At 39.0% G+C, this 19,753-nt stretch overlaps 1 long non-coding RNA gene across 2 annotated transcripts; it reads left to right on the forward strand.

Annotated features, from left to right (window-relative positions):
• Positions 1-2,594: 2,594 nt before the first annotated feature.
• Positions 2,595-9,242, forward strand: LOC132892489 (uncharacterized). Of its 2 annotated transcripts, XR_009655434.1 has the most exons (4): positions 2,595-3,280; positions 4,601-4,823; positions 8,727-8,838; positions 8,943-9,242. It is a non-coding gene; the product is annotated as an uncharacterized LOC132892489 (long non-coding RNA). The 2 variants fall into 2 exon arrangements; XR_009655435.1 differs by lacking the exons at positions 2,595-3,280; positions 4,601-4,823 and adding an exon at positions 7,440-7,966.
• Positions 9,243-19,753: the final 10,511 nt, after the last annotated feature.

The following is a 19,753-nucleotide window of genomic DNA, read 5'->3' on the forward strand; positions in this document are numbered from 1 at the left end:
ATCAAAACCCAAGGTCGCTTTACAATTATAGGGGGAAAAAAAGTCCTCCAAATAGAGGTCAGGATGTCACCCCAATGGTGCAGCAGCCATGGTCCCACCAAAAGGCACATGAAAACAAGTCCCACACTGCCAGGAGAGCCGCCGCAATGCCGCCGGGCAACATCACTTGGAACGCCATGCCATGGATCCACAAAGCAAGCACAGACGCACTGCCATGCAGAGCGCTGGTATGTCCCAAACCGCCTGCACAGCCGCCACGATGCCACCGAGCAACATAGCTCGGAACATCACGCAAAGCACTAAAGCACTGCTGCACAGAGCACTGGACAACCATGATGTTAAAATGAGCAACAAGCTCACTGCAGTGCATAGCTAGGAGCACAGGCATCACCCACGGCGATCCAAGGCCTGGAGGGAACCAACACCTAACTGGGTCTGGAGCTACACCACAACCGGTGGACAAAAACACTCAAACAAAAACATCAAACTAAAAAAACACAAAAAAGGGAAAAAAATGACTAATGACTATATATCACTTCTAAATTGTTGGAAACAACCCTTAAGATGCCCAAGTTTTAAGCATTTGGCTGTAAAAATAAGACCGATCATTGAAGCAGGCTTGCAGTACTCCAGTCAAGGACTCGAGTCTGACTTGTGCCTTAATTTTAAGGACTTGTGATTTGACTTGGACTTGAACACTGATGACTCAAACTTGGACTTGTGCGTTAACTGCATTCAGACTCGTAAATTGGAGACAAGGACTCTGATTTTTTCTTTATTTTTTGCAACATGCCATAATAATTTGTCATATTTATATCTACATTATTTTTTATACTAATTTCATGTAAGAGAATGCACATTCACCTGTTCGTATGTCATGTTTAGAAACAAACTAACATTAATGGCACTAAAATGCCTGGAGAGAATGCCCCTAGGGTTGTCCACTTTGCTTATACAGACTTCTCATGCAGTGGGGAAAAAACGCACTGCTATGCATTCCACATGTAGAAGAACTATTGAGGAGGTGATGGGGACAACATCAAACTTCAATCGTCATTTGGTAAGAGTACACCCAGAGAAGTAAGTGACATGCTGTGTTCATTGCTCTGTTGATAGCAGGGCTTGCTTGCCGACTCATGAACTATAGTGTTAACCCTCTCTCATGTTATTTGCCCTATTGATAGCAGGGCTTGCTGAGCGATGAACAAGCTTTTTATTTGTAGCCTATTAACTAAAATGGGGCAGTCAAGCAGTACTGTTAGTCCAACACAGTAACAGAGACAGTTTCACATAAAGGCAGCAGCAGCCACGATCAAATGCTGCGATTGGAGTCTTGTTCTCGGACTCAACTCGAATCAATAGTGGACTCGACTCGAAATTTTCTTTAATGACTTGGACTTGACTCGGACTTGAATACTGGGGACTTGAGACTGGACTCGGACTCGACTACAACACGGCATTGAAGCCATTAAAACACACACATACAAGTAAACGGTCAGCAGACCCATACCCAGCCTTTGGGAGCCTTTTGATGCCTATAAATACTACATTACTGGCTACTCACAGTGTTTTGTTTTTGTTTGTTTTTTTCTCAAAAAAAAATACTTTGTGTGTTATATGACATGCTTTTGTTTGCTTTTCTCAGTGAATAAAAATCTTTTTAGACAGCAAGAATCATGTTGCTATGACAACAGGCATTGTTTTCTCATATCTGTGTTGGTCCTGCGTTTGTGCTATCTAGCCGAGTGAGAGTCATACTTTATAAAAATGAAGTCTGTTGATTCATGTATTTTATTGCCAGTAAAAATTATATGGTTACAGTAAATATCTGATTGTGTTTTTAGAATTAGAAGCCTTTATTTGTCACATATATGTTACAGCACAGTGAAATTCTTTCTCTGCATCTAACTCATCTGAAGCAGTGAACACACATGCAGAGAGAGAGAAAGAGCAGTGTCACCTGGTGATTACCACCACTGCCTTTCATCAAGTATTGCATGCAGTATATAAGTCTTCCATACATGTCAACCTTTGGTCAATCAAACCTGTATAACCAACCTCCAAAATCTGTATTTCCCTTATAAAATCCGTATAAGATGCAAATTAAAATAATTTACCTAAAATTTGAATGATAATTAACAATGATATATCCAAGTTAGGGGCGGCACGGTGGTGTAGTGGTTAGAGCTGTCGCCTCACAGCAAGAAGGTCCTGAGTTCGAGCCCTGGGGCCGGCGAGGGCCTTTCTGTGTGGAGTTTGCATGTTCTCCCCATGTCCGCATGGGTTTCCTCCGGGTGCTCCGGTTTCCCCCACAGTCCAAAGACATGCAGGTTAGGTTAACTGGTGACTCTAAATTGACCGTAGGTGTGAGTGTGAATGGTTGTCTGTGTCTATGTGTCAGCCCTGTGATGACCTGGCGACTTGTCCAGGGTGTACCCCGCCTTTCGCCCGTAGTCAGCTGGGATAGGCTCCAGCTTGCCTGCGACCCTGTAGAAGGATAAAGCGGCTAGAGATAATGAGATGAGATGAATGAGATATCCAAGTTACTTTTTATTCAATATTAAAAACAATAAGCCTTCAGAATAATACAAAGCTCCAATGTTTGACAAAAACACAAAGTGTCACTCTAATGTTCTGAATTGTACTCCATGACAGCTTTTTTAGCAGTCTGCACCAATACCTCACTAGGCTGCATGTCACAGCAAGTGTCTGTGTTGATCTTGCCGGAGTGCCCATTCAGAATCTTTTCAGTCGCTAGTGAAAGTCGCTCAGGTGGAAATACGCGTTTCAGACAAAATGTTACTTCCGGGTTGGCGGGATTCTCGCAATGCAGTGTGCGCATGATCAAAAGTGGAACGAAGTCTCGCTACCACAAGATAACGCGCGATTTCATAAGACTCTTTACTGGCTGTTTGTGCTGTCTGTGGTGTACAGTACGTTTGTAAATGTTATGCGCTCTTTTATCATCGTGGGAATTGATTATAGCTCTAAATAAATATTGAAGTTTTTTTTAAAGAATCCGTATAACTTTATTTGTACGCCCGTATACTACGTTTATTGAATCAAATCCGTATAAAATAAGGACATTCCGTATAGGTTGACATGTATGAGTCTTCATCAAATGTGCATATAGGTTTCACTAATTTGGACATAATACCAGCTTTCTTAAGATCAGGGATGCTAATTAATTGTGATATGCAAAAACGACAAACAGTTTTGACAACATTGTGTGTAAGTAGAAGCTCCAAGGTCTTTGCAAACCTACCTACTGCTTCAAAGGGTAAAGTGCTGATACAGACATAACAGAGATAGTGTTTAATTCATGAAACAGAAAGCAAGCACTCTTTGATCATGTTGAGAGTTTCACTTGCCCCTCGTTTGAAACGGCTTCATTTCCCAGAATCTCACTGTAAGGCTAAATCACACTATATATTAGGAGCTCATTAATTACCAACTTAATGAGTCAGCAGACCCATTAAATGGTCTTTAATGGCATATTTAGTCATAAATCTCTTTAAACTATATTTAATGGCTGGAATTCAAGGAAATATTTTTATCAAGTTCTAATTAGATGTGTGATAACAAAGGTCATTGAACATGAGGGCAATGAGAAGACTAAGACAGGTCCATCGATTCAGGGTGGCCTTGTTTGATAGGCTGGAGACTAATGCAGGAACAGATCTTATTCCGGTCTGGGAGACGGATAAGTGACGAATGATATTCCACAAAGTGATTAGGCCCAAAGGCACCAAGGTTTTATAATGCTCAAAGCTCAAGTTTATTAACCTCTTTGAAATGTGGGTGCAGATCTACTAAAGCCATGAACACAATTTGATTTGAATTTTTAGCCTGGACAATACTATCAGTAACAGCATTGAGAGCACCAGCTCGAAACAGCCTCCAAACATGGCCACTCTAAACTACAACTCCCAAGAATCACAGTGCCCCCTGTCTCCTGCATATTAATTACACCTGTCTCTCATTTCCTCGTCAATTAGCTCTGCTACTTAAACCCCTCTCTCACTCACTTCCATTGTGACGTATCATTCAGTGTTTCTCTCCTGTCATACCAAGCCATTTACTTTCTGCCTGTCATCTCGTTATCTCGACTTTGTTTTCATTGTCCTTGACCTCGTCTTCTTGTCTAGCCCATACTGTTCTGTCTGCCGATTGACCGATCCCTGCCCGTTATTCTGACTATGATTCTCATCCTCTGATTTGGCTTCGTTTCCAGTTTGCTTCACCCGCTCTCCCCTGTGCCTGGTTCCATAAGTGCCTGCATCCTGACAAATAGATTTTTGCATGTACATATAAAATGCATTTAGTTTTCAATTAAATGGTTGTTCTGTACTTATTGTTAATTATTTGGTCACAAACAATAATGATGGTAAATTGTATAATACATTAATTCCAGTTTCAGGCAAACAGCCTTTCACTATTTATGTTGGTCAACATTAATATTCAAGATTAAAAATAAGTATTTAATGATTTTTTTTTTTTTTTTACTGTTAACTTTGTGTGATTTATGAACAATAACCATCCTCCTTCCTCCATCCTCTCTACCCATGGACATTGTCATCTCCATGGGGGACATCTCTAGGTCTCCTTCACCCACTGCGAAGGACCTAGGGGTCATGTTTGATGACAAACTCTCCTCCTCAGCGTACATCACTGCAGTGACCCAGACGTGTAGATTCCTCCTCTCCAACATCTGAAAAATCCACCCTTTTCTTACCACTTACTCTACTCAGCTCCTGGTCCAAGTGCTGATCCTCTTCCAGGCCATTATTAAAGAAATGTTCTGTTTCCGGTCCACCGGCCGGGTGAGTGCCATTTGTGCGGTTGAAAATTTTTTTTAACGCCGGTTTTTCAACATTTTTTTCGGGTTCGTAAATCTAAAATCGAACTTGACATTTACGCATTCCCAGGGCTTTCCACTAAGGCTCATACTAGCCAGCCATGACAAGCCAGCCGGGGGGGTAAACACAAAATAAACTCCTGTGCACGCAGTTCCCAGGATTAAATGTATTTTCCACAGACCATTTATTTATTCACGTTACTCAAATACAAAGTAAAATGGCAGTAAATCTTCTTTCTTTTCTTGTGTATTGCATCATGAGGTGTTCCTAGCTTGTAAATCTCTTATTTTCGGTGCATGACACATTCACGCAGCTGAGCATGCTATGAATTAACAACGACAATGGTCTGCAGTGGTGACTACACAAACACTCAGCGAACATTTCTCCATTTGTGTATGAAAATACACTCCAATGACTCAGTTTGGCTTCATTTACAACCAACAGTGTCTTTTGATGCCAGCACGTAATTGAACGAGAGAAGACTGGTTTACCGGAGACAAAATAAGCGTTATCTCTGCTTCTGTTCCCTCTGACACACTACTGCCTCCGCCGAGTGCGCGCGCACTCTGAACTGAATCAGCTCTGCGCATGCGCCGTGCGGCACAAAAAAATGGCAGCCACCATGAAGGACGGAGATCCGGAGTTTTCAAACATTTGCTTAAGTGTGAAATCGCAAAATGGTATTCTAGCAAACAACAAAATAGTAAAGCTTCAGAAAAACAAATAATTCAATGATCATTTTAATAGTGTAATTTCATCCGAACTAGGCCTAACGGTCGATTTAGAACTACAAAAAGTCTGTGTGTCAGACATTTTAAGTACCTTTGTAAAAGTTTTGCAAATGTTGCAGTCAGCATTTAAAATGCTAACTTAGTTTTTGTACAAGTTTCAGTTGATTAAACTGTCATTTTATTAAATGTCTGCTTTTGTAATAAAAAAGTACTGAAAGAAAAAGCAAACACAACATTGCGATTTCTTATCCATCCATATATATATATATATATATATATATATATATATATATATATATATATATATAGGGGAGAGCGGGGTAAGATGAGCCAGAGGGTAAGATGAGCCACCCCCTGTTTCTAAGAAACAGTAAACAAATGTGACCATGTGACCACATTCAAAGGGGGGCGGGACCATTTACTTACACTTGTGGAGAGGAGCACCACATGTCAAACTAGGTGAGGGAGATATTTATAAAAATGTGTTTTTGTGCTTTCTAAGTCAATTCCATGTTTGTCCACAGTGAAGATAATTTAGAGAAGACAAAAGTAGAATAATATTTAGACACATTAAGGTTAAGTTAGTGGCTTTCTAAGCTATGATATGAATGCTAATAAAAATAATTTTGATTAGCCTAATCCCCTTTATTAGCATTTTTCTACAAAATGGTGGCCACGGGGTAAGATGAGCCATTAGATGTGGGGCAAGTTGAGACACTGGCTCAACTTACCCCATTGGTGGCTGAGCTTACCCAATATGGATGACACTTAAGTTTTCACATTTACTGGTCATATATGACAACAACACATTATATATATATATATATATATATATATATATATATATATATATATATATATGACATCAGATGAGGAAGACCAGTTGTTAGATGTGGGGGATTATGTTGTGGCAAAATTCACGGGGAAGAAGAAAGTGCATTTCTTCATTGGCCAGATAATCAAATTGGATGTCTTCGAAATAGAGGCAAGATTTGTCAAAAGAAGCCGGTCATGCCATGGCTCTGCAAGAAAGCCGACCTTTGTCTTCAAAGAGAAAGATAAGGCTGTCCTGTCAAGACAGGATATTGTGAAAAAATTGCCCCACCCCTTTACTGTTGGGGGGACAGCACGGAGGGAGAGGCAAATGGTGTTCCCTTGCAATTTGAACGCTTGGAACATTGAATAATGATGAAATGATTGATGGAATGATTGCTGCATGTTTTAGCAATGTTTTAACCTACTGAAAGAAATAAGATTTTTTGGCACTGTTCTACTGTTTTAGTAATTTCTATAATATAGTATATCTCTCATTCCCTCTCTAACCATCCCTCTTTCTATCTATCTATGCATATCTCTCTCTCTCTATCCATCTATCTATCCCTCCCTATCCCATCTCGTTCTATCACCTCTCTCTTCATCTCCCCTTCTCTATGCAACGGCCCTATCCCCCACTTGATTGACTTGACTTGATTCACTGATTGCATTTCTAATAATAAAAGTTGTTTACTTTGTTAACCTAACATGTTTTGTGTTGGCTCAATTTACCCCACACAGTGGCTCATCTTACCCCGTGCATGGGGTAAGTTGAGCCACTTGACATTTTTTTTCAAGAGGTAATATCACTCTAACCATAAGAGCTTATCAATTATTTTTTGCTCAGATAGTAACAGTACACTTTGAAATTTGGTATGGTGTGTTGACTGGAAGCAAAAATGGCTTTAACATGTAGTTATGATGAAAAATGTAAAAAGTGGCTCATCTTACCCCGCTCTCCCCTATATATATATATATATATATATATATATATATATATATATATATATATATAAAATCCCTCCCTCCCGACTGAAAATTTTTTTGCTCACCTGGTGGACAGGAAACTGATTTTTTTTTTTAAGGATGGCCCCACTTGGACTATTGCAACTCTCTCCTTGCTGGCCTTCCAGCTTCTGCCATCAGACCCCTGCAGCTCATCCAGAATGCTGCAGTTCACCTGGTCTACAATTTCTCTCATTCCTCCCATATCACCCCTCTGCTTGGTGACCTGCACTGGCTACCTATCACAGCTCGCATCAAATTTAAGACATTGGTACTAGCTTACAAGGCTCTCAAGGGGTTAGAGCAAGCATAGCTCCAACATCTGATCTGCCCCTACACACCAGCCAGATCCCTATGCTCCGCTACTACTGGTTGCCTGGCCTCTCCTCCTCTCTGCTCCTGCCCAGCCTGCTCAACACTACTGTCTGTCCTGGTTCCCCGTTGGTGGAATGACCTTCTCATTGTGGTCAGAACTGCCGACTCCCTGACCACCTTCAAGCGCAGACTGAAGACCCACCTCTTCAGGCTGCACCTCTCCCCTTCTTCCCTGCCCACTGTGTAAATGCATTTCAGTCTAGACCAACCCAGGCTGTGTACAGTCTAGTCTGGGGTTAGCCGTTTTGATTTCTCTATTTAGTTATACTTTTATATGGTTGCTTTGTTTCCTTGGTTGTTTGAGTATTGGTATTTCAACAGCATATTACACAAGGTATTGCTGTCACTTGTTCAGTTGGCACTAGAACTTTTTTGTCTAGAAGTTCAGCACTTTGCATACCTGACTTTTGCACTGATTGCACTCTGGATAAGCGTGTCTGTTAAATGGCATGTTATAGCAATAATGAACAATACAGTGGAAAAAAAAGTGAATATATGGTTGGTCAGATATGACTTGTATGATTTTAATTTTTTTTAAAATGTCATTACTCATTACAAAATGCACTTTTGTTGATTACTTTTAATTTAAACAAAAAAAATCTAATTTACTAGCTTGAATTACGTATAATGAGTGTGATCCACTGACCTTGTATTAATGTGATCCAATCATTTTCTCAAATCTTACAAAAATATGACAGTAGGATGTTAGTGTTTTTAGGAAGAAATGACAAGCATTAAATTAATTGTTACTATAGGTAGGCAGGCTGCTTCAGTGTCATGGTCCTGGATTTGGTCCTGAGCTTGGATGGTTGTCTGTGTGAAGTTTTAGATGCTTCAGATTGATTTTAGGGCTTTAAATATACATGATCCAGTCATGTTCATATCACAGTTTGACTGTACATGCACACCCCGTGTGTGTGTGTGTGTGTGTTTCCCACTACAGCGGCACGTGATCAGGGCACACAACTGACTGAAGGATGGCACCTGATCATCACCATCATTTGAACCCCGGCTTCACTCCAATTCATCGCCAGTTCATTGTTTCCACCATTACGGTAGCACATGTTCTTGGTCTCTGCTTATATAGTGCTCCTAAGCTGCGCTCTCCTGTTTTTTTTTGCCTTTCTCATGTTAATCTTCTTTTTCCCTCTGCTCACAGGAAACCAACTTGCTGCCTTCAAGTCAGTCCAGCTGTCATTCAGCCCACTGCCACTTTCATATACACGTTGTCTCAGCGACAGCTAGCCCATTGTCTCTGTGGCTCATTGGCTTAATATTGTGCCTTCACCCCAGCAACTGTGGTTCACTTCTCCCTTCACTGTACATTAAAATTTATTTTTGAACTGTCTCCAGACTCTGCATTTGGGTCCACCATTGTACAAGGCATGACAGTTCATTGTAGAAAAACAAATGTAGCAAATTGCATTTTAAACTGTGTTAATGTAAATCAATGTGTTAATGTGGAACAAACAAAAACAAGTTATGTAAAGTGCAAGAAAATGATTTTATGTATGATGATATAGCATTTAATTTGCCTGGAACTGATGTACACATTTGAACCATGTAAATTATATGCAGTCCCTTCCCAAAAATATTGGAGTGTTGAGGCCAATTATTTTGTTTTTGCTGTATACTGAAGACATTTTGAAAGTAAATGAGATGATAGATCAGAATATCAGCTTTAATTTCCAGACATTTACATCTAGATGCATCAAACAACTTAGAACATGGCAGACAACAGAATCTTTAGATGAGCAAAAGTATTGGAACACAAAGTCTTAATTACTTTAACACTTAATATTTAGTCACATATCCCATGCTTACAATATTTGCATCAACCTGGCAACCCAGTGACATCACAATTGTTGCATTCTTCTTATGTGATGTTTTTCCAGGTTTGTACCAAAGCTTATTTTAGTTGTTTGTTTCTCCCTCCAGTCTTCTCTTCAGGAGGGGAAATACATGCTCAATTGGGTTAAGCTCTAGTGAATGACTTGGCCAACCTAAAACTGTTTACTTTTTGTCCCTGATGAAGTCCTTTGTTGTGTTGGCAGTGTATTTTGGGTCATTGTCTTGCTGCATGATGAAGTTCCTCCCAATTAGATTAGACACATTTCTCTATAAATTGGCAGACAGAATCTTTCTGTGGATTTGGGGATTCACTCTGCTGCTATCTGAGTATGAACATGAGTTACATCATCAATAAAGATTAGTGAGCCTGCTCCAGAAGCAGCCATGCAAACCCAAGCCATGACACCTCTTCCACTATGCTTGACCGATGATCTCATATGCAGATCCTTTCATTCTCCATACGGTACCTTGGTCTTTCCATCAGTTTGGTGGACGTCAATCTTGATTCCAGAACATTTGTGGCTCATCTTTATATTTGTTTGCAAATTCCAATCTGGCATGATTACTGTTGACAAGTGGTTTACATCTTTTAGTATGGCCGCTATATTTCTGCTCTTGAAGCCTTTGTTGGAAAGTGAATTGTGATCCCATATCACTTATATATATTGATAGATATATATCTTATATACAGTATTAGTGCATCTCAAAATATTGGAATATTGTGAAAAAGTCTTTTTTCATAATTTAATTCAAAAAGGTACATATTCATATATTCTATATTCATTATATGTAAAGTGAAATATTTCAAGGCATTTTTTGTTTTAATTTTGATTATTATGGTTTGTAGCTCATGAAGATCAGAAATCCAGTATCTCAAAAGATTAGAATATTTCATTTTGAGTTTGAGTAAAACAGTATAAAATACTGTGTATCTCTTGGTCTAGTTCAGTACACACAATCACAATCATGGGGAAGACAACTGATTTGACAATTGTTCAGAAGACGATAATTGACACCCTCCACAAGGAGGATAAGCCACAGAAGGTCATTGCTGAAAAGGTTAGCTGGAAAAGATGCAGAAGCAATAGGGATGACTGCAGCCTTGGGAGGATTGTCAAGAAAAGTCAATTCAAGAACTTTGGAGAGCTTCACAAGGAGTGGACTGAGGCTGGTGTCAGTCCATCAAGAGCCACCACAAACAGACATCTTCAGGAAAAGGGCTACAACTGTCACATTCCTAATATCAAGCCACTCCTGAACCAGAGACAACATCAGAAGCATTTTACCTGGGCTAAGGAGAGAAAGAACTAGACTGTTGCTCAGTGGTCCAAAGTCCTCTTTTCAGATGAAAATAAATTTTGCATTTCATTTGGAAATCAAGGTCCTAGAGTCTGGGAGAAGAGTGGAGAGGCAGATAATCCAAGGTGTCAAGTCAGTTATTTGTAAAGCACTTTTAACAACATTGTTGCAAAGCAGCTTTACAGAAAAATACAGATTTTAAAAATATGAGCTAATTTTATCCATAATAAATGATGAGCAAGCCTGTGGCAACAATGGCAAGGAAAAGCTCCCTCAGATGAGATGAGGAAGAAACCTTGAGAGGAACCAAACTCAAAAGGGAACCCATCCTCATTTGGGTGATATCATAGTATGATTATAAATAACTTGCTTCTCTAACTGCGTCCTATGAACTCACAAAGTACAACTGTGTAACGAGGAAATTCATTATAGTTTTAGCATGAACTCTATTTTGTTGAAGTTATCATCAGTTCATTGCTTGAGATTTAAGTGCAAGATTGTTCATGACAGCTGCAGTCCTAAAGTTATCATGGCAATTGTAGTCCTCAGCCATCACAGCAAAACTAAGTGTCCGGAGCTATCTTTTGTGTCTTTTGACTGTCTATATGGGGCCATCCTCCACAGGAGCAATGTGATGAGACTCCAGCCAGACATAGGGCACCAGGATGGATCAGGCAGGTCTGAAGATCAGGAGAGGTCAGCATCACTGGTGTCTCAGGATTGACATGTAACTCAAAAGAGAAAGACAAGACAAAGGGAGAAGGGGGAAGAGAGAGAGAGAGAGAGAGAGAGCAGGTTGTTGGATATGCCTGTTGTCACCTAATGGTTAAGGACATTATACATTTTGTGGTGAGTGCAAGCAGGGACTCTGGGAAGACTAGCTATGACAGCATAACTAAAAGAGAGAGCCAGAAGATAACAGATATGAGAGAGCTCTGGGACATAAAACAGCCAGCCACTCCACTGTCAACAAACCCGAGTGAATATATATGTGTGTGTGTGTGTGTGTGGTGGGGTGGCAGCATCCATACATCCCAGTTTACCAAAACACTCTATTCCTGAGGATTCTCCAGAGCTACTCCTTTACCTAATAAAAAGCTATTAACAAAAGACTTGACTAAAAAGATATGTTTTCAGCCTAGACTTAAACATTTAGACTGTGTCTAAGTCCTAAACACTACTTGGAAGGCATAACTGTGTTCCATAACTGTGAGACTTTGTAAGAAAAGTCTCTTCCCCCTGATATAGCCTTCACTATACAGTATGAGGTACCAACAGGTAGCCTGCACCTTTTGATCTACTAAGTAGGCGTGGCAGGTCATAAAGGACCAAAAGTTTGCTCAGGTAATGTGGCATGAGACCATTCAGTGCTTTATAGGTCAATAAAGGTTTTAGTTGTAGACCCTTTCCTGAAGACATCTGTTTGTGGTGGCTCTTGATGGACTAACAACAACCTCAGCCCATTCCTTGTGAAGCTCTCCAAAGTTCTTGAATCGACTTTTCTTGACAATCCTCTCAAGGCTGCGGTCATCCATGCTGCTTGTGCACCTTTTTTAGTCAGTATTTTCAGCAATGACCTTCTGTGGCTTACTCTCCTTGTGAAGGGTGTCAATGATCATCTTCTGGACAACTGTCAAATCAGCAGGGTATTACTCTCCTTGGTGTCACCATCACTAATACTCTAACTTGGACTCCATTCATCAAAAGCCTTGCCAAGAAGACGGCTAGGAGGTTATACATCCTTGGGCGCACAAGAGACTTTCTCCTTCTTCAGGCTCGGATAACAGTATATAAGGTGTATATCCATCCGCTCATGGAATATGTTTCCCCAATATGGAGCAGTGCTGGCACAACGGCTCTAAAGCTGCTAGACAGACTCCAGAGGAAAGCTGTACGCCAACTTCAAATTAGGGACCCACAACAGGCCGGCATTTTCCCCTTGAACCACAGGAGGAAAGTAGCCAGTCTCAGTACCTTCTACCGGCACATCTTCCTGCAACCCTCCAAGGAACTTGTAGGAATCCTGCCGACCCAAGTTACTGGAACACAAGTAACCCGTTCAACTATAAGTGGTCACCCATACCTCATCAATGTGCCAAGATCCAACACTCAGCTTCATTTATCTTCATATGTACCAAGGACAAGCAGGCTGTGGAACTCACTGTCAACCTCGGTTTTCCCTGTCATTGCAAATGTGAACACTTTTAAAACTGCAGTTAACAGATTCCTCTTAAACTCTTCTTAATGTTACTTTGTCGTATCTACATGTATATCTACTGTTTTAGAGGTAATGAAATGTGGATGACAATGTTCAATGTAACTTCAAGGCAAGATTGTGATGTGACCCATTCTCTTTTTTTTTTGCTATTATGTTTTGTATTATTTGATTTAATGTATGAGCTGCTCTTCATCTTTAATGATGGCAACACCAGGCTCTTGTTGGACCTGATTAAAAAAAAAAAAGGATCATCATTAAATGGTAGAGCAAGCAGCACAATGAATGCTCTCTCTCCTAGTTAAGCTGCTCTTAGTGTTAAAGGACATGGGACATGAAACATAAATGCACGCTATATCAGTTTCTTTCCATTAAAAATATGAAATAATTGCATCAACAAATACAAAATTATCTATTAAATTCAGCAAAACCGTTATATTCGTGATGATTATATGGCATTTCTGCTCGAGCTCCGATATGCATATTTTACAACCGGAAGAGCCGCTGTCACGTGATCATACGTCACAAAAACTTTCGGGCACAGCACAAGCGGGTAGATGAATATGGAGAAGTGGATGACAAGAAAATTGTTTTTATAGTCTTTAAAGTATATTGAACATCATGGTGTATTGTGCTGCATATGGTTGCAATAATTCCAATGGGAAATACCCTGGAGTAAGTTTTTTTGCATTCCCCAAGGACCCGAAGCTGAGGAAAGTGTGGGCTCACTACTGTCGTAGAAAAAACTTTGTACCTACTGTTTCCCACAAACTGTGTTCGGACCATTTCACTGAGGATTCTTTCAACATTAATACTCAGGTACTGAGCGATATTAATTGCCAAGCCAAATTTAAGAGGTTACTTAAAGATGGAGCTGTTCCCAACGTCCCAATTCAGGAACAAGACGGCGGAGTGAAACCCGAAGTGCTACGGCTACCACGAGGTGCATTCGCTAAGCGACTGAAAGCCGAGGTAAGGCTTAGTATTATAATTTTGGGTGTATCAATTATTGATTATCATAATTCTGACTCATCTCTTTTGCCAAACGGCGTAGTGTTGTTGGCTGTGTGATGGCGTTTCGCCATTTTGAATGTTTTCATCTCGGACTCTGGAAGCATTGTATCCAGGGTTCGAATTATAAATTTGACCCTATGGGGGTCTCTATTTAAAAAAAAAAGCAATGCATACTCGCTCTCCTGGACCAGCGCACTTTTGCGCACTGCAGTGCACAGCTTTCACACACAGGCGTGCGCGTGCACGCACGCACGCACACACACACACACACACACGGTGTTGCATATATATATATATATATATATATATATATATATATATATATTGTTAAACAAATTATATATATATATATATATATATATATATATATATATATATATTGTTAAACAAATTATATATATATTGTGTATATATATATATATATATATATATATATATATATATATATATATATATATATATTGTTAAACAAAGGAAGATCGTTGTGAGATAGAGGACAAGTCTTCTTCGGACTTAACTTCACATTCGATTTCGCAGGCTGCAAATTTCAGTTTGCGCGCATAGTGGTGTGGTGGTGAAGTACAGCCGTACATGTTGCGGTTTAATAACACGTTCAATACAAAGTTATGGCTGCATGTTGATCGGAAATGAAACGAGTTTTATTTATATTTATATGGTGATATAGGCTATTCAAGCTTATTATGGTGATATATGACATATTTGAGAGACTTCCACAGAAAATTAAGTTTGCTTCTTTCATGGGAGCCTGAGGGAATGGGAGCTCAGCTCCTATTGGCTCCCACGTAATTCAAACTATGATTGTATCTCAATCAATCTCGAAAAATATCAGCAAAAAAAACCTAGCTTGCAACGGACTTTAGCTAGATCTATGATGAACTTTCAATGTATGATACAAAAATAATACTCCTTTCAACAGATCATTAGCCTTTGAGCAGAATTGTTTTTAACTTACCAGGAAGTGTTATCGAGCCGACTGCTTTCAGTTTGATGGGGATTGAATGAACTCTCACTCTCAGAATCATCTGACCCGTCAGAGTAAAGACAAGATCTATGTTCATGTGAATTTCCAGCTATCGGTTCGAATTGATAGGGTCTAACTTCACATCTCTGTGAAACATCGGGAATGTCACTGTCGATGGTGTCCATTTCGGTAATCTGTTTACATTAGATACCCAAGCGCTGGCTCCTTGGAAAGTTTTTGTGACGTCATGGGTCACGTGACCACCTAGCTAATTAATGAATCATTGTTTTACGCTGATGTATAAAAAAGTTGAATAATGTGATGATTTTCACATTTTTGACACCCTGCAGTGATTTAGATGGCATTTCTTATGTCCTTTATACATAATTATACCCAGAAAAAAATCCATGTCCCATGTCCTTTAAGAGGCTTTTGGGAAACCCACCCCTAGACCGAGAGATACACCGTATTTATACTGTTTTACTCAAACTTGAAATGAAATACTCCAGTATTTTGAGATGCTGGATTTCTGATTTTCATGAGCTATAAACCATAATCATCAAAATAAAGTAAAGCCTTGAAATATTTAACTTTACATGTAATGAATATAGAATATATGAAAGTTTACCTTTTTGAATGAAATTTTGAAAAAAAAAAAAACTTTTTCATTATTTTCCAATATTTTGAGATGCATTCATATACATACAATCTTTTCTGTAGGTAATGATATGTGATGTAATGATACATACAGCTATGAACATTTGCCAAGAGTGAGATTCACAGAGCTTTTTAGGCTGTTATACATTCTCCTCCAGCTCCTTTTGCACCATGAGAATAAAATCATAAATAGCTTTTTTTTTTGGAAAGGAAAGTCTTTGTACTCTTTCATACCCTGTCAGCAGCTTAAAGTCCTTGTCTCCTTTTTAGATGTTCAGAGCAGTTTTACGGCACCAAACTGCATGTGTAAAATTATGTACACAGTCAAAGTAAAGTGCAGCTGTAAATTTCCTCTGTACATCTTTCCCCTACATCAAATAGACAGTTCATTGAGAGCGATTTGGCTGATACTAGACAGAATCAAGGTGGACAACTACTGTAGCTGTCATGAACAGTTTTGCACTCAAGTCTCCATCAATGAGTAGTTGATAACTTCAACAAAATAGACTTCATGTTAAAACTATCATAAATTTCCTGCTTACACAGCTGTACTTTGTGACTATATAGGACACAGTTATAGAAGCAAGTTATTTATAATCATGCTATCTGTTATCATTCAAATGAGGATGGGTTCCCTTTTGAGCCTGGTTCCTCTCAAGGTTTCTTCCTCATCTCGTCTGAGGTAGTTTTTTCTTGCCACTATCACAACAGGCTTGTTCATCAGAGATAAATAAATTTATTAGGAATAAAATTAGCTTGTGTTTAAAGTCTTCAATTTTCTGTAAAGCTGCTTTGCGACAATGCCTGTTGTTAAAAGCACTATACATATAAATTTGACTTTACTTTCAATGGTAAAAGTAAAAGGCGTAGAGGGAGAAAAAAAATGTTGAGGCTGACTGCAAGTATTTTTAATCACGACACTCGCTAGTGAGCCACTGAGAGCCAATATTTAGTGGATGATTTTTGTGCCAAAGGCCTGTGTGTGTGCGTGTGTGTGTGTGTGTGTGTGTTCTCATTCCATCTCAAATGGTTTGGTATTGTATACCATGGCTACTCCAGCAGAGAAAATCTCTATGGTTAAAAGGCATCAGAAGATTATAGTCATAAATAAAATGCTATGATCTTTGTTACCTGCAAAGAAAGCTAGAACACTGCCAAGAAAGCTAGAACAAGAGATGGAATTTTTGTTTGAAACCCAATACAAAACTTCCTAATAAGTCCTGCCCCCAAAATAATCTCTTTTCCCCCCTCTGTGGCAGTCAATCAGAATGGGAGTATTCAGAGATAGGAGGGGAAAGGGGGAGGGTGTGTGTGTCATTTTGCATAATCAGTGAGCACCATCTGGAACAATTAACAGCATTCTACAGAACTCAGAGGATCAGTCATATTGACTCTTAAAGATCCAAAATTACATGAGCAATAAATCTGTGGAAGAATACCACAACCGAGCATCACTATTTTAAATATGCCTCAACATTCAATAAGGCTGAAAAAAGAGATTAATATATGCAAATTGCATCAAGCATTTTAAAAGCTACCCCCTTACTGCCTCTGTTCCCTTTTTTCCCCTGTATCTTATTATGAACCTTTATGTTTTATTCATATACTAGCTCACCTGTCATTTCATAAGCTTTAATATTATGAGGGTATTATTAAAGCTCATAAAGTGTTGCTTTAATTGGAAAGCTTTGTTGCATTTTTCAATTATTTAGAACAAATTACAGGCAGATGCCAATACTTTAATAAGGAGTCTAATATTGGTTTGTGGAAATCAAAAGTAATTGTCATAATTTATAGCTTGATATTTTGCAAACCCAAGATAATTTTGTATAATCATGTCCTAGCATCTCTGTCTCTCAATCTTGAATGAACTGTCCTTCCCCTCTAACAATTAAACTACATTTAATGGATCATGAAATAATTTTGTTCTGTATTAAGCTAGATAAGATGTAATGTTAATGACATGCCTTCTGTATTATCATCATCATTCCTGTAGTGAATGATGAATTGTCTGTGAATGGTATGTACAGATGGCAAATCTACATTGCAATATGTTAAACTTTAATCTCACTATGTGAGCAGAGTGCTAAACAATGCAAAAAAAAGAGACATGTCCATCAACATTCTGTACAAAATGTGGAATGGTTGGCAGATTAGCCTGTCCAGTTTTGTGCCCAGAGACTGCAAACAAATAAAGTAATGGCTGTAGATGTAGTGCAAAACCCATTTCCCTGAAATGAGCTAAGCCTGTCAAGAGAATGAAGGTTGCAAAATCAATGTGAATTAGTTTTCAATATTCTGGTAATAAATGTCAAAGTGTTTATGCCTTCCACACATAATATGGCTGACTATGATAGACTCACATTGATGTTCCTCATATAGGCTGGGCTTTTTGTGTTTGGTTGCTTCTTTGGTCACATTTATCGAGAAGTGACGGAAGGTTTAATCGAGGAAGCAGGCAATTCATCAATCCTAAAGGAGCTAGTGTTACTCGCCTGACAGGGTGCACATGGTTTTAGACCAACCTGAACCTGGCCAGCTGTCCACACACACACACACACACACACACACACTCTCACAACTAAGGTGAATCCAGCTGTCTGTTCCAAACCTCAGACTTGGTCTTCAGGTTATCTCCCAGTTAATAAAGACACATTAATTCAACCAGTATAAGGTAGAGTGAGAATAGAAAGAATTAAAACAAAAATCACTCTACATATTATTCTGCAGTCAGTAGTCACATGAACATGACTACTGAAACAACTGCTAAAGGTTCATCAAAGCCATGTGTTATTTGATGAAGAGATGATTGGTAGGAAGGCATATGTCTGCCTGTCAATCAGGTGCAACTGCCAAAGAGACAGATTTCCAGCAATGCAATCACAGCAATTCAGTTGACAGATCCTTCATCAATCATCACAGCCTCACTTTATGGCAAGTCAATCTGCTATCACCAACAATGTCACAATGCAGAAGTAATGAGAGTCACTGAGACAAATTAGAGTTGATGATAATGAGAAGATGGAAGATAAACAAAATGTCTGCAAATGTAAAAAAATAAATAATAATAATAATAATAATAATAATAATAATAATAAATAAATACATTTCATTATATCAAATATTTAGGTATTCAACTGTATGTGGCAAGCCTGTATTTTTTATATACAAACATTTTTATCAAGAAATGAAATATGATGTTTGAGTTAACACAGCTTTGATAATAAAAAGACAGATAAGTATCCCTCGGGACACACACCCAGCTCACCATAAAAAGGCAGATCATGTTCACCACATGGGGTCTCTCTATAGCCAGAGAAGACACAAACCCATCTCAGCTTCAGACACTCATAGTTCCTCATTCAGCATAGCAGAACAATGAAGACAGTGAATATAAGAGGTCGGTAGGACCTCTTCATGAATCTCTTATCTTGCATGTCTCAGTGTTGAATATTTAATCACATCAGTGCTTAATGTGTGTCAATATAACAGCCATGTGATGAGTAATTACAGACAGCTGGTAAATGCTCTCAGGTGGCTAGAGCAGGTTTCTTTGGGAACTCTGTGCTCACTCTTTCAAATTATTGTGCCATTTGTTCATTCCAGCATATGCATGTGGAGTAAATGCTGTACACTACCTTGTTATGGAGTCAGTGGAACAGAATCTATCTGCTATCTGGTATCATATCCACCTTATTTTCAGTGTTCTGATGGACTCGGTCTGTTGCAAAATTGCTGACCTGCTTGTACCCATTACAGCATCTATCGACACTGTCATTTAACATCTCATAGTTCACATTAATAGTTATGAATTCACATAAAATGAATATTGTTTGCACAGTTCAGGTTTGCCATAATAACTGGCACAAACCAAAAGTTTTGAGCAGGTGTTTTGACCATAAAACAGACACCAGAGCTGAAGGTGGATGTGAGACACCATACAACCTCCACC

The sequence above is a fragment of the Neoarius graeffei genome, chromosome 10 (assembly GCF_027579695.1).
Source record: "Neoarius graeffei isolate fNeoGra1 chromosome 10, fNeoGra1.pri, whole genome shotgun sequence".
NCBI lineage: Eukaryota > Metazoa > Chordata > Actinopteri > Siluriformes > Ariidae > Neoarius > Neoarius graeffei.